Raw genomic sequence first — 14,453 nt, 5'->3', positions numbered from 1 at the left:
TCGACTTGTCAGTTCTAGTGCCTTGACTGACTTCTGCAAAAAGAGTAAGGCAACAGACAAAAATAAGTCAACAGACAAAAATAATAATAATTGTAGAATTCCTGAAGATATAGTAATGTTTGCTGCAAACAAATTTAAATTCGTTTTATGACATAATGCAGGGCGTGAGACCCATTAACCCGCCGTAACACCTTTTGTGCACTATGATCGTGTAATAACAGTCGTATTGTCGTCGATGTCGTGGATTAACTGCAATAAAAACTCTATGTCCATATTTATCTTGCCTCAACTGACCAGTCGATGTTTCTCGGTTCGGAGGAAATGTTACCTATATCTCAACGTGAGTATTTTTAGCAATGAATCGTCAGATCATTTCGTAACATCTTGGAATCGCTGGATCTTACGGTTCAAGAGGTGGAATGGAGAAAAAATACTGTAAATTGCCAGCCCGACCAACAGGAGCCAGCTAAAACCTAAAGCAATAATCTAAGGAAAAAATCAATGCCCAGGCACAGAGGCTAGCGGATAACTAGTGTTTATTTTTGTAGCAGTTCAGTATGGGACGCGTGGCGCCCATTTCAATACCCCTGACATAATCTTCTTAAAAAAACAAATCGCATTTGCGTTTCCTCCACTGAAACAGTCACCCCAAAATGACATTCAGGTTGGGAAAATGGCAAACCAAAACAATTACTCCCCCATAAACTCCGTATTGAGAGATCTGTCCGTCATAAAATCCGTCTAGCTTTCAATTTTCTAATCACGCCATTGAGTTCATGTAGACGTGATGAGACTTTCATGACAGTTCATTGCCTACTCGAAATTCGCCATACGTTTGGGTGCACGTCTTTGCGAAAGTCTTGAAAAGCAGTTTCGGCTGGCCTTGACTCGACAGTGATTAAGAGTTTTTCTTAAACTTCTTTTGAATTTGTTGTCTCCAGACTGAAACCCTGGTCTGCTCTGATAATGAGGAACTCGATCTTGACAATTGTAATGCAACGAGTTAAAGAATCTGAAATAAAGAGCTCAGAAGATTAAATTGACGACCTTGTCGTGTATTTGAAATCAACGCTTTTCCAAAAGGCAGCCCTTTGTCGCAAAGCGGACCCCGAAATAACCGTGTCTTATTATACACTCAGTGTACACTCACAGAATGGCATTCTTTTATGTCACAGTTTTATTATTATTTTCGACGAAGTTGTTATCCTTTTAGTTATCTGTGTTTGTTAACATCGTCTTAGTCATGATTCCACAATGCGTATGCTTCTGGAAACGGAGAAAAAAAACGTGGTAGAAATGAAAAGCCCTCGGGCTACCAGAATGTACCTCGATCTATTATCGCTTCCGACTCGCTCATGCAACGGTTCTGGCGCCGAACCCAAGAGCTGCCTTTTCTTGTCAGTAAAACCACCGTTCTAACTATTTCCGTTGTGTTCAGACGAGGTTGACCATAACAGGGAAAAAAACAACCGATTCGAGAGTTTTCGGATGAATATCTTAACCTAGGATATGCTTTTTGGACAAACCCCTTTAATCTCTTAATGTCTTCTTTCATGTCGACCTCTCAAGAGTTTTATTGTGAAATGTGGGTGAAACGTGCTGATTTTGGGTGACATAGGGCGGTTCAGTGTTTCTTCAGCTTAACCAGAAAGTTCAGATTAGGAGTGATGAATTGAAAATGATAACGTTGAGTGATTTAGTTTACATCTCCATCTATTGTTGTCCGTCATCTTTGAAATAAACTATGCCCATCGCAGACTTAAAAAACATTATTAGCTCATGGATTTATAATGACGAAGTAAACGAATAATGAAATGGTCATTGGTTGAATGAGTGTGAAAGTGTGGGTAACATCGAAAACGGCGACATATTTTTTGCGCCGTAGAAATCAGGATTTTCGAATGTAATGCTTGTGGTTAACTCGTTTTACTACAACTTTTTTTGGGTGTGTGTGTGAAAACACAGAATTTTGTTAAATTTGATGTGCATGATAAATCCATACATGTTTTATTTATTTAACCCAACATTTGCTAATGACAAGTTGTTTCGAATTCTTACTGTTGCCGAAATATTTCCAGGATCTGCGCTATTCAGTCGGCATACCTTAGTCGCGCAGACGATACAATATCATTAAATGTGGGCGGCAGGACAGATCTTAACCAATTAGATTCTTACAGCTTGATTGGCCCTCATAACTTCGGTTCTTCCGGTAAGAGTGTTGATAAATGAAAACCCGTGTAATTGGTGAATGTTTATGATACAAGCGCTTGCGATAACGTCAGCTTGTTGTCCAATTACACATCTTGCAAAAATGAAGACTCTAGGGTCGATTGTCCTCCTTCACGCGTTATTGGGGATTATCGCCATAGGCCAACAGATGGAAAAAGGTGATGGGAAAAAAATCATAATTGTTATGACTGGAGGACGAGTGCAAAATGTTGGAAAGCCAAATCCACAGACGTCCACAGCTGAAAAGAAAAAGCGAAAGAAAGAAAAATGGCTGCTGCACTGGGTAAACAAGATGATGTTAAGTAAGAAAAAGTAAAAGGATTTGAGTTCTGTTTTTTCTAGACCCCAGTAAACTTCGAAATATGGATCCTATATGTTAAATTAAGTTGCATAAACGTGAAGTTAAAACAAGGAATAGTATGGAAGAGCTGTCGTCAGGAAATTAATCTAAGGCTCAGTAATACCTTTTTCTTAAGTTTCTTTTGTTTGTTTGGCACAAGACGGGGTTGAATTTGAGGGCAGACGGTTTTAAAGGTAAGATTCAAAGAACTTGGCACCATCAAAAGCCGACAAAATATGACCTCGCAGACGTATTGTCCAATCGGAGTTTTGACAACGTGATTTTGGATACTATGAAAGAAACTTATAACTCAAATTTGAGGACTTCGAAAAGAACACAGAGCTAGATACTTAAAACAGTCTACAAATTATCTAAATGTTAATCGATTCAATGGGAAATTGCTTCCAGAAGGAAGACGACTTAAGTACCATTCAATTAGGGCATTAATTGGTGTATTGGTAACCTTGTTAGCTTGTAAACAAATATTTATAAGTATTTTCCTCGTTCAGTGCCGCCAATACGTCTTACTTTGTAATATGTTTCTTTTTCATCTCCAAAATAGAGAACAAGGAAGGTTGACAACTCCTCTTTCTTGAATCAGACGAGTACAGAGGAATCGGCTCGAAGATAATGCTGAATTTCCAACGCAAGGCCTTGGTCGGATAGTTGTGATGTCACTTTTTTTTAATTCAATGGACAATAGACACCCTGGGAAAGGCAAGCCATTTTTTTGTAAATCAGGGTCTTCTGCGTTGGCTACAAACTTGTCACATGAAATTCATAAGTTGTGTAAATTAAGTAGTCTTACACGTTCTGTCAGCAAGAGGGCGATTATATTAAGAAGCTATTTATAGGTTGTCTATGAAAAAAGATGCATTTAAGTTTGTTACGTGGGAATTGCCTACATGCGTTTCTAAGGCTTTTAGCAGTGTAAATTTTTTCTGATTTTCTAAACGTGCAGATTTACGGACTTCTGACTCAAGACATGCTCTACGGAAGACGTAAGCAGATCGTATGTTAGTCGTTCCACGGCCCTTTTGAGTCAAATTGGCTGATATTTTATTTGTTAAGTTGCTAAAGATCCTGAACTACAATAGTTTTGATGTCAGCAAAGATGGAGAAAGATGGAGACAGAATTTGTAAAGAATATGTCGACTTCATTTAGCTTCAAGAGGAGAACCGAGGCTTCTAAGCCACGTATTCAGTTAGCCGCTAATAGTCAAGACTATTGAATTGCAATTAAGTTACCGGTAAGTTAAACGGTAGATCTGCTTCTTGTAAACTTGGGACAATATTTCGGATGACTAGTTTGCCAGCTGCGTGATATTATTTTCATGTGCTCTCATTCGACAAGAGAGAAACAATCATAAAATAATCATCTCTTGTTTTAAACTATTTCCCACTGTGTTAACAGGAGAACCTCAAGAATTATAGCAGATGAAAAACAATTTTAATTAGAAAACAAATTGGGGAAAAATTGGGAAGCAATTTTAATTAAATTAGCAGTAACTGAACTCGGACAAACCACCAGTTCAAATGAAATAATGCAGGCTTCTTATCACCTCGGGCTGTGCGTCCTGATTTTCCCTTTGACAAAAGTAGAGCTTCAAGATACGACTTTTAATAGACGTGAACAAAATTAGGCCCAAATATTATATAAAGTTATGAGGGTGAGATCATTCGTCCACAAGGACCTAAGAAATTCCCGATGTGATGAAAGCACAGAATGGAGAAGACGTTATTACAAAAGAATTAACCCGAACTATATTAATCAACCACGGTCGACCTCAACTTATTCTCTTTTACAGCAGCAGCTAAAAAAGCTTTGACACCAGATTCAATGGCATTCATCAAACTGAACTGGTGAAATTTGGTGAATTTTGGATATCTAAAACCATGTACTTGTTTACGTACGAAAGCCGTTGGCGGATAGTAATTATGACGAAACCAGTCGTGAAATTTTTACTGAAACCCTGCAAATCCCTCTGATTGGTGTTGTCTTCGATTTGATAAACCCATTCACTGTGTAGCTTCATTGGTTGAATATCAGGTTATCATGGGAAGGTTGTTGGCTCGAACCCGAGTGAGCTACTAGTCTTTTCGCGCTGATAAGAACCAAACGTAGAAGACTATAATCTACGTGAGACGGTAAAAAATTAAACTCCCACGCTCAAAGTCCAAACTTCAATTCAGGCTCAAAGTTGCTTATGTTGTGGTCTTTTCTAAAGTAGGCGTTCGGGCGGTGATCTCTCAAAAGGCTTTAGCGGTGCAGGCACGGGGCCACCTTGGCAGAACAGCAAGGGGGCTTTGTCGGGTGCTGGGAAATGTAGTGTATATTGCAGATTTAGTCTATTCATGAGTTCATCAAGGGGAACCTCTATGTCCCATACTTGGCAGGAGTGAACCCTTTCCCGGATAGATTTATTTACAGAACGCCTTCCTAGGGAGATTCGGCATGTCCTGACTGTTGTAAAGCCAATCGAAAACAAAGCTATCTCGGTGTCAAGGGAAAGAAGATACTTTTTTGCGGGAAAAGCCTGTCCCTTAAAAATAAATTTACTCGGGAAAGGGTTGACTGAAGAAATAAGTGGAGATACAGGTTTCCCTTGATGAGCTCCTGGTCTATCTTGCTTTGTGAACCATTCCCGCAAACCGTAATAGCTGCGTGGTTTAGCATTCATCAGAACTCATTTCATGAATGTCGCCTTTTAGCTACAGATATTCTAAAAAGGCCCAGCCAAGTTCAGTATAAAAGAGAATTTTCACGCTTTTATTAATCTTCAACCAGAAACCTGTCTTTTGCTGACCTATTTGTTTCAAGTAAAACGCAAAGACTTATCTATCTAGTGGTTCGTTTACTCGAAAATTTAGAACAATTAAGCCAAGCACAATCATAATTGGGTGACTTGATCTCTTAACAGAATTTTCCGTGCTTTTCGAGGGGTATTCATGTATCCTGGCACTGAAATGGCTTGTAATCTTCACTTACTTATAATTCTCAGAGTTAATCAATATCACACTCTTGGAACTCTTTTTAATCGATCGCGGAGTTTCCAGAGAAACTCATTCCTTTTTAGGACAGCCAAACGATGTAATTACTACATATATTATATGAGGCCCCTTGATATGATGACTGAACCAAATGATTTTCTTCAAACCCTGAAATACCAAAAGATAAGTGGCAACGGAAAGAGATTCGAATTCTTAGCTCTTAGGGTCAGCCCTTGCATTGCTTCAGTTACACAATGGTGCATTTATCTTATTAGTCCCCACTTAAAAAATCGTCAGTTTGATCCCAAAAAAAAAATCACAATAATAAAAATAGCTACCTTGACCCATTTAATGAGCACAAGACTGAGATATCCTGTATCGTGAGGATCGCCTCAATCGACTGAGTTACCGCTGGCGATTCAGCCGTTCGTGGTTTCGTGTTGCTAAGCCTGTCGTTAATCGTTTCCTTTCTGCGTTAAGTTGACATCGCCAAGTCTCGTTCATCGAATGGGTCATAGAAGGGGCGTGATAGCATTAATGTCTGACGGAGCTAAGCTGTTTGTGGTTTGTATTACCATTCACCCTGGATTCTTCTTCATTCTCGCCTTCGTTGTGTTTGTTTTTACTCTATTCTTTCGTCACTTTCTTTCCAGCAGTTTATTGTTAGATTGTGCACGTGCAGCACGTGGAGAAATCAGCAACTGTAAAAAGCATGTAATGTGGACAGCGTGCAACAACGACGATGAGGACGAGAAAGCTAAAAACAATAAGTTTCCAGCCCGTTTTGCACGTGTGTCTTTCATTTCCATAAAAACTGAAGCCGTGTTCACATTAGGCCTCGATTACGATAGATTTATAATTCAATTAATTTTGGAATGGGCTCACATCAACCAATTACAGTACGTGATTAAAATTGGATTATAATTATTTCAAACAACTTCAAGGGGGTCAGTTTGAAGTAATTACAGTACGTAATTAAATAGAATGGCGAACACGTGGTGGTATGAGCTGACGAAACTTCTAATCGCTTTATGGAGCGAAGATTTGGAATTCTTATTCTCGGAAGCTATCCTTGGTTTTCTTCTCGCCTCAAACATGGTGATGATAATCGTGGCAGCCACGCGATAAGGCGCCATTTTGTCTCACACTGCGAAGTATAGTGAACAGAGCCATAAGCAGTTGACTAGCAATAGAGTTATTTTCATAGGTTGTGTTTTCACTAGGGCAATTTTAACTAGATAAAGCCGGAAAAGTCCGGAAGTACAATGAAAACACCTCGTCTTGGTTTTAGCAAGCTGTTTTCACAAGCAAAAACAAGGGATTTTCTCGCCTTTACGAGCGGAATTCACGCAGAGTTATACTACCTCGCGAGATGGTATAACTTGTCCGGATAAACACCGCAGCCAATCAGGCCGCGCGTCTTGACAGAAGCCTGCCAAATAATGTGGTGATGTCATTTTCCCTCTTTCCAGACAAGTCCCTCGTGGTTGAGCTTGAGAAATTCAAAAAGGCAAACGATTTCAACAGTCTTTTTTATTCGATTTACAATCCCCCGACCCACTGGATTCTCCATTTCTTCGGCCAGGTCCTTAAACCAGAATTGTGGTCTTGGATAAGCCTTATATATGTAGTCTTGCGCCTATGGCGCTGAATGTTGTTTCATTGTTGGATTGACAGAATTATTTAAAACATTTCGTCGCATCTTCCTTATTTGTAAGGACATAAGCCTCATTGGCTGAATAAAACTCCTTCTACTTGTCAAAAATACAGCGAAAATAATCACAAGAGAAGTCATTCCAAGCACTACGGCCCCTTTTATTTATTATGGCGCGCTTTTGCAATTTGAATCCTCTGAGTTAGCGGCTTAGATTGCGGGTTAAATTTCACAGTGAAAACAGTTGTCACTTTTAGCTAGTAAAAGTCAGTTTGTAAACAAAGCCTAGAAAGAATGTTCAGCTAGTTAATCGGCCTAGTGAAAACACAACCTATTAGAGTTATGACATTAGAGTTAGGGTTAAATCCTGAATTCAAGATTTTGGAAAGCCAAAATAATGAATTCGAGATTTTGGAAAGCCAAAATCCTGAATTCAAGATTTTAGAGGGCGAAAGAGAGGGACTTGGAAGAAAGACAAGATGGCGGAAAGTTCGTCTGCCCGTGTCCCAGGGACTTATGAGGTATGTATATCAACAGCATTTGATTATAACAAAAGACTATTCTTTTATTTATGAACAGTAGAGTTTATTGTGTTACAAGTAATTTAAATCTCGATTTCTCATTGATACGAGTAGTCAGGGCCCGGGGGGGAGGAGGGGGGGGGGGGGGGTACTCGATGTATCCCTGGTTGGGGAGGTGCGGCGCGGCCCCTCATACCCTGACCCTGTTTAAGACAAATATTGCTGATTTTCCTACCCATTTAAAGACAGAATTCCAATTTTTGATACCCTGTTTAAGACATTTAACCCAGTTTAAGACAAAAATTGATAAATCGATACCCTGATTAAGACAAAAAATGATAAATTCGGTACCCTGTTCAAGACAAAACTCCCGAAAAACATACCCTGGCTGGCCGCACGTCCCCATTAAGGCCTTACTAGGGAGTACCCCCCCGGGAGTCAGGGGCACCCAACGAGGATATAGTTCAAAATTACTTAAACATAGCATTGTTAAACGTATTTTGGTATTTAAATAATAGATATAGGTTTTATCCCCTAAAAGGTTTTCATCTGTTCGGACTTCCTAGCTGAAAATCTAGTGATCCGCAAACTATAGGGATCAAAACTTACCTTTTCGAAAATTTTAGCCAGAAAGAAGGCTCCCGAAAATTCTAGGTGACCTTTTAGGGTACAAATCCGTCAAAAATGGGCAATTATACCATTTTTTAGATGTTCGAAAATCCGGCTAGAACAGGCAAATTTTACAACAAATGTTCCGAAAATTCTAGATCTCAAATCGTCTTCCGAACAGATATTTTCCGAAAATTGACGTTGGATGCCCCTGAGTAGTTGATCGTGACCATGCACTGACTGAGCTGTAGCTAGCTTCTTACTGTATTTTGTGAAACGAAAGGAAACAAAACGAAACAAGACAAAACGTGTATAATTGAAAATATCAAGTATCACAACGAGATATTTTTGCAAAATGTAGATCTTCGAATTTACAATTTCTGCACTTCCGGTGTTAATTATACTTCAGTTGATCATAATCAACGCTAAGTGTGAACACGACTGAAGCCGTAATTATTAACTGCGTTTCTGACGATATTTTCTCACTACTCTCTTGCTATCGAACCCGTTCAGTTTATGGAGGGGTGGCTAAAGTTTAAGGCAGGGAGAAATGGCCAATCCCAAAAAAATAGGAGAAGGGGGAGAAAGTCCGCCAAACATAGGGAGACGACTGAACCAGCATGAAAAGGGAGAAGGGAGAATATCTTTAAAAAAGTGACTCGAGTATTTAAAGCCTTACTTAGGGTCCGAAATTAACTTTTTTATGTGGGCGCAAATTGGCGACTAGATAAACATTTTCGGTGGCCAGATGGCAAATTGTGGTCGCCAAAAATTTTCGCTCGAAAATGAACGTTTTGAACTTCTTTATGGATACCAGAAAGCAACGACCGCGCGCGCGCTCTTTTGTATGCGTCAAGCATTATTTTTCGCTTTCGAAAGCGGACATTTTGGAGAGAAAATATATCCGACCTCGAGTGTAATAAAGAAATCCATCTGCCCCTTAGTTTTTTGAAAATTTTAGCCATGGAAACACCAGTCACGTTCTGTCGCGTACAAGCCGCCATGTTGTTACTGTGCTACATCCCTCGGTACCAGTCCTTTGAATGTCTTTTCTGAGTGGTTGTTTTTGCGGCCGCAATACTTATTTTATGAGAAACCGCTAAAAATCGTTGGTGGCTTGCGACGTTATCAGGCTCCCAAAGGGGGGTCCTTGGAGCCCTGGAGCCCTGGATTTTTCGCTGTGGCGCCCGGAGCCCGATCATTTCTCCGCCTGGAGCTTTGATCGTTTCTTGCTGTGGAGCCCGGAGTCCTGAAAGTAGCTGCTATGGAGCAGCGATCTTTTTGGACTTGGAGCCCTGGAGCCCCGCTTTTTTAGGCCCGGAGCCTTGGAGCCCTAAACCCCTTTGGGACCCTGCGTTATGGAGGTAGTTAAGCGGAAAAACGTCTTTCATTTTTATTTCAAAAACATCGACAGGATAAAAAGTCAGACACCTGTTGGCAAAAGGCTCTGAACTTACTGGTAGGTCGCCCAGTTGTGAAAGTCTGGTCGCCAGTACTAAATTTTTAGTCGCATTGACGACCCAGTTACTGAATAGGTTTGAATAGATGTTAATATAAGAAACTGTACAGTTCTGTTCCCCACAATTATATCGAGAGAAGACTTGGTAGACCTTGGGTATCCAAGAATATTTTGAACCCATAAGCTCCAGTGTTTGCGGTATTTCGACTTTTCGCTTTATTGTCTGACCACTTCGATACATGAATTATGTTTGACCGTACGCCGTGAGATTTAGAGGCCAAATCGGAAAATCATGAGACCTCAAGGAGTTGTTCGTCGAAACGTGATAGGAGCAATTGCAGAATACCCGGCCCAATTGTTAGGGCCTATTGTAAGAACGAGTCAGAAAACAATAAAGTTTATTCTTATTAATGACATGTAAATTAGTGGGCCGGGTGTTCTGCAATCTAGCCACGTGATATTTTGGAGAGGTCTTTGGAGATGTGTGTGCCTTTTTGTCTCTTCTGTGGCGATTCAAAGATCAGGAATGGTGAGTCACAAATTTTTTGTCTTCTGTGCTCTGCATGTGTGTTAGGTCTGTTTATGTGCTAGTAATAAAACGAGTAATGCTTTCAGATTTGGTACTTCCACTAAGTTTTCAAAAATGTACAGCACTACAGGAACTTAATCGTAAGAAATATTTTATTTTTGACCTTGGAATCCCGCTTTCGGCGTCGTTCCGACATGTCATCGATAACGGCGCCGTGTTGTGTGATCTTTTCAGCAATTTGTCTATCAACTTCAGGGGCGGATCTAGCATTTTTTGAAAGTGGGGGCCGAACAAGAATACTAATCAGCGCGCGTTAGCGTGCCTCGGTAGCGCCCTAGGCGCTACTTTCTAGGGGGGTCTGGGGGCTGGCCCCCCCCCCCCCCCCCCACAAAATTTTGAAAATTTGGGTACTCCTACATGCAATCTGGTGCAATCTGGAAAGTAAAATATCAGGATTTCATGTTGAATAAAATTATAAGTTGTGGTTATAATGATGCATGGTTTGTGACTCTTCGCTCCAAAGTCACAACAGCCTTGGAAGAAACGAATGAAGTTTCTGTATACCACAAGTGCACAGGATGGTGATCTTTACGTCTGCTTTCTTAGCCATTTTCTGAATCTTTTCATGCACTGAATGCGCAAACACTGTTTTTGCATCCTTGCGTATATCTGCAAGCTGATCTTTCACCACGTTAATATGCCTGTATGCCTCAATAACATCCAATGTCAAACCCTGTAACGAACGGCTAAGTCCTACCCTGAATCCAAAAGAAAGGTTGGCAGTGTAAAAGGCAGCAATGAACACAGGGTTCTTGATTTGATGGAAGAGCACTTAAGCACGTACGTGTCACAATGTTATTCTCATTGTACCTAACCAAAATATATATAATTATGTATACAGACATCGATTTTACGTTGTTACAGTCTCTGTAAAATAGGTTGACTGTAAACAAGTAATTCTCATCCAGTCTTCTTCGTCATTTCAAAAGGATAACATTAACGCCGGCAACGTCGAAGGCTTTTTCGCACAACTTTGGTCATACTATTAGCGAAAAATCATTCTTTAGCTAAAAAAATCAAAAGATCCAACAGACTGCTTACAAAATTATAAAATTATTGTATATTTTGACAAAAAAATTAATCTCCGACAAATCTCCCTCGGGCCCCCCCCCCCCCCCCCCTAAATCCGCCCCTGAACTTTATAAACACTCTGTAAATATGTACAAATAGCAAATCGATAAGAATGAATAAAAGACCAAAAGGGATTGCGCGAACGGGAAAAGTATCCCATGCGAATGAAATCTAATTTAAAATCTAAAAAGAAATCTAAAATTTAGTGGAATTACAATAAATCTAATTAATAACTAATAGTGCACAATAAGGAACAAGTGAAATCAATCAGATAAAATTAAGAACGGTGGCAAGGGCAGTTACGTGTAGTGTTAAGTATTTATGAGTCAATGAGTCATGAGTCAATGAGTCATGAGTCAACGAGTTAGTGCAGTTAATTAAACCATAAAATGAAAGCTAAAATTTCAGAGAGTGCTTAGGCCTAATCACTAAAACGAGGGCTTAGGCATCAACAAATTATTGCTAATTGACTGTGAGTCTCATTGACTCATGACTCATGACTCATTGACTCATTGACTCATTGACTCATTGACTCATTGACTCATTGACTCATTTGACTCATAAAACATGCGTTCTCAGTTACGTGAGAGGAACCATGTGCAGAGTATGTCAATATTATAAGTAGTGTCCAGTAAAGTAAAATAAGTGGCGTGCAAAAACTTTTTAAACGAACTTAGACTAGAAAACCTGCCATAAGAGGCTAGGTTACAGATAAAATTCCAGGGTTTTAAGTTTCTATTGAAAAAAGAGGCCTGAAAAGTCGCGGTTTTAGCTGTCACTCAAACATTGAACTTTGGCACTGTATTTAAGGTGGTACTACGACCAAAAAAAAAATCCTTTTTTCCTTTGGATCTCAAAGCTATGTTAACTAAACACTAACTGACCCAAGTTTTAAGTTCTGATTTTGAAAAGACACCTCTTTATTTTAAGTGGAATTTTCTTGTTTATTGGTCCGCCACTAACTTTAAAATCTTGAGAGAGCTGGGTCGAAGAGAAAATGACGTCAAAGACTTGCTAGTTTAAGAATGCAATGCGTGTGTACGAACCCAAATTAATATGCAGCACGGGAGTTTCAGGCTTTCAGACTTTTAAACCCGTGTTTTGCATATATAATAAATTGCGTTTACACGCTGAAATTTTAAGCTAGTGAGTAAATGACGTCATTCTCTCTAGATCCAACCCTCTGAGGTCCAATCGGCCAGTTTTGAACGTGAGTAATGGCGGACCGTGAAATCCAAAACAAACAGCCTTTGGATAAAACTCAAAGCGCAAAATTTTGCCAGTTAGGTGTTAAACGAACACGCTTTCAAAATCTGAAGAAAAAAAGGAAGTGATTTTTTGATCATAGTACCACTTAAAAGTACGTTTTACATAACACCTAAGGTCGTTTTGGACCCTTTTGTGCAAATATAATTCTACTGCAAATTGAAGTAAACTGACTGAGATTGTAATCGTACTTAAGACGTGACAGTATTCTTTTTAAAGATCTTCATGGACTTCGTGTACTGATTGTTGCGATACCTTGACGTCACGCTCAGCAACAAGTGCCAAACATTTCTCGTGAGTCACAAACAAAAAACGGTGAGATATAGGAAAACCGGCTTTACGGCGCTAAAAATCATCAGAGTTACTAACCAAAGTTCTCTAATAGAAGTCACAATATCGGAAGGAATTTAGACTGCAAGTGTTGTGTTACGTAACATAAACGTCCGTCAAAGTACTGATCAGGGAGAAATGTGAAAAATCAGGGAGGAGGCAGAAACGGCCAAAAAATTGAGCAGCAGCGTACTGCATTTGCTACTGAGTTTTAGTAATGCACTAGTGAGTTGAAACCACGCCCCCTCCCCCCTCCCCCAGCACGTGACGAGAAATGTAACATTTGTTTTGTGTTACATTTTAAACTTTCCTCCTCTCCTCCCTCGGATGAAACTTGAGTGTTACAACCCCCACTGCTATGGCACTTGTGTGTAACTTGAAGATTATACCAAGTTCATATTAAAAACGCTTGTTTTTCTTCGCTGCCAAACGGCGAAAAGAGCAAGAAAGAGCACTTTTTTTATCATGAATAAGGAGGCTGGACTGGCCATATGGCCATGGTAACCAGTCTAGTTATGAAAATATCTGAAAACAATAACATAACTTAAAGAAATATTAATTGAGATCCGCTTTTAGGCTTTCCTAAACATAATGATGACACTGCCTTAGCGTACAACATTCCATCTTTTATTCTCCCATTTATTTCAATTTATTTATTTTGAGTTTTCCAACATGTTGAACCGAAGTTGAATAAGTGTAAAAACATTTAAACTTTACTTCAACAACCCATCAACATTGCTTTTGTTTTCTTCGCGAATGTTGAATGAAGTTGAATTTCCGTTTGCCCCCAAGATTGTTGGGTATGCGCGTGCCCACAGGCACTGATCGGTCTCTCTCTATGACGTATCCATGCCTGTGTCCGTGTCTGTCTGTAGTAACAAACGTAGCTGCAGCCTGGGACTGAATACGAGACCTCTCATGAAACTTGTTGAATCAAATGTTGATTAAGTGTTGAAACTGTTTGCCCACCCGTTCAACAAAATGGAACAGATGTTGAAGCAAATGTTGAAGCGGTTTGCGCAGCAATTTATATTCTGAAGTGGCGTTTTCGGCTTCAACATTCAGCCTGCTTCAGCATCCGTTAGATTTTGTTGAACAGCAACGTCGAAACTATTTGCCACTCTGTCTCAACCGCGTTGGAACATGCTGAATCGGATTTGAATTGGTGTTACATAAGTTTCAATGCGTTTAATTAAAACTTTGCTTCCATAGCCATTCAACATTTCTTTTGTTAGCGCTAATGTTTAATGTGCGGAAGCCGTTTGCCTACCTACAATCTCGTCCCCAGAGTCCGCTTTTTTTTTCGGTCAGCACCAAGAACACGGACTCTGGCCACTTCTAATTTATGCGCAGTCGTAGTGAAGGTCAATTTTTGTAGCCGTTGACAACCGCAG

At 39.8% G+C, this 14,453-nt stretch overlaps 1 long non-coding RNA gene across 1 annotated transcript; it reads left to right on the top strand.

Annotated features, from left to right (window-relative positions):
• Positions 1-2,229: 2,229 nt before the first annotated feature.
• On the top strand, positions 2,230-5,405 carry LOC138042306 (uncharacterized). Its single transcript, XR_011130979.1, has 2 exons — positions 2,230-2,531; positions 3,132-5,405. It is a non-coding gene; the product is annotated as an uncharacterized lncRNA (long non-coding RNA).
• Positions 5,406-14,453: the final 9,048 nt, after the last annotated feature.

Source organism: Montipora capricornis, chromosome 3 (assembly GCF_036669925.1).
Source record: "Montipora capricornis isolate CH-2021 chromosome 3, ASM3666992v2, whole genome shotgun sequence".
Lineage (NCBI taxonomy): Eukaryota > Metazoa > Cnidaria > Anthozoa > Scleractinia > Acroporidae > Montipora > Montipora capricornis.
Note: the sequence above shows the minus strand (reverse complement) of the source record. Positions and strands in the feature narration are given on the sequence as shown.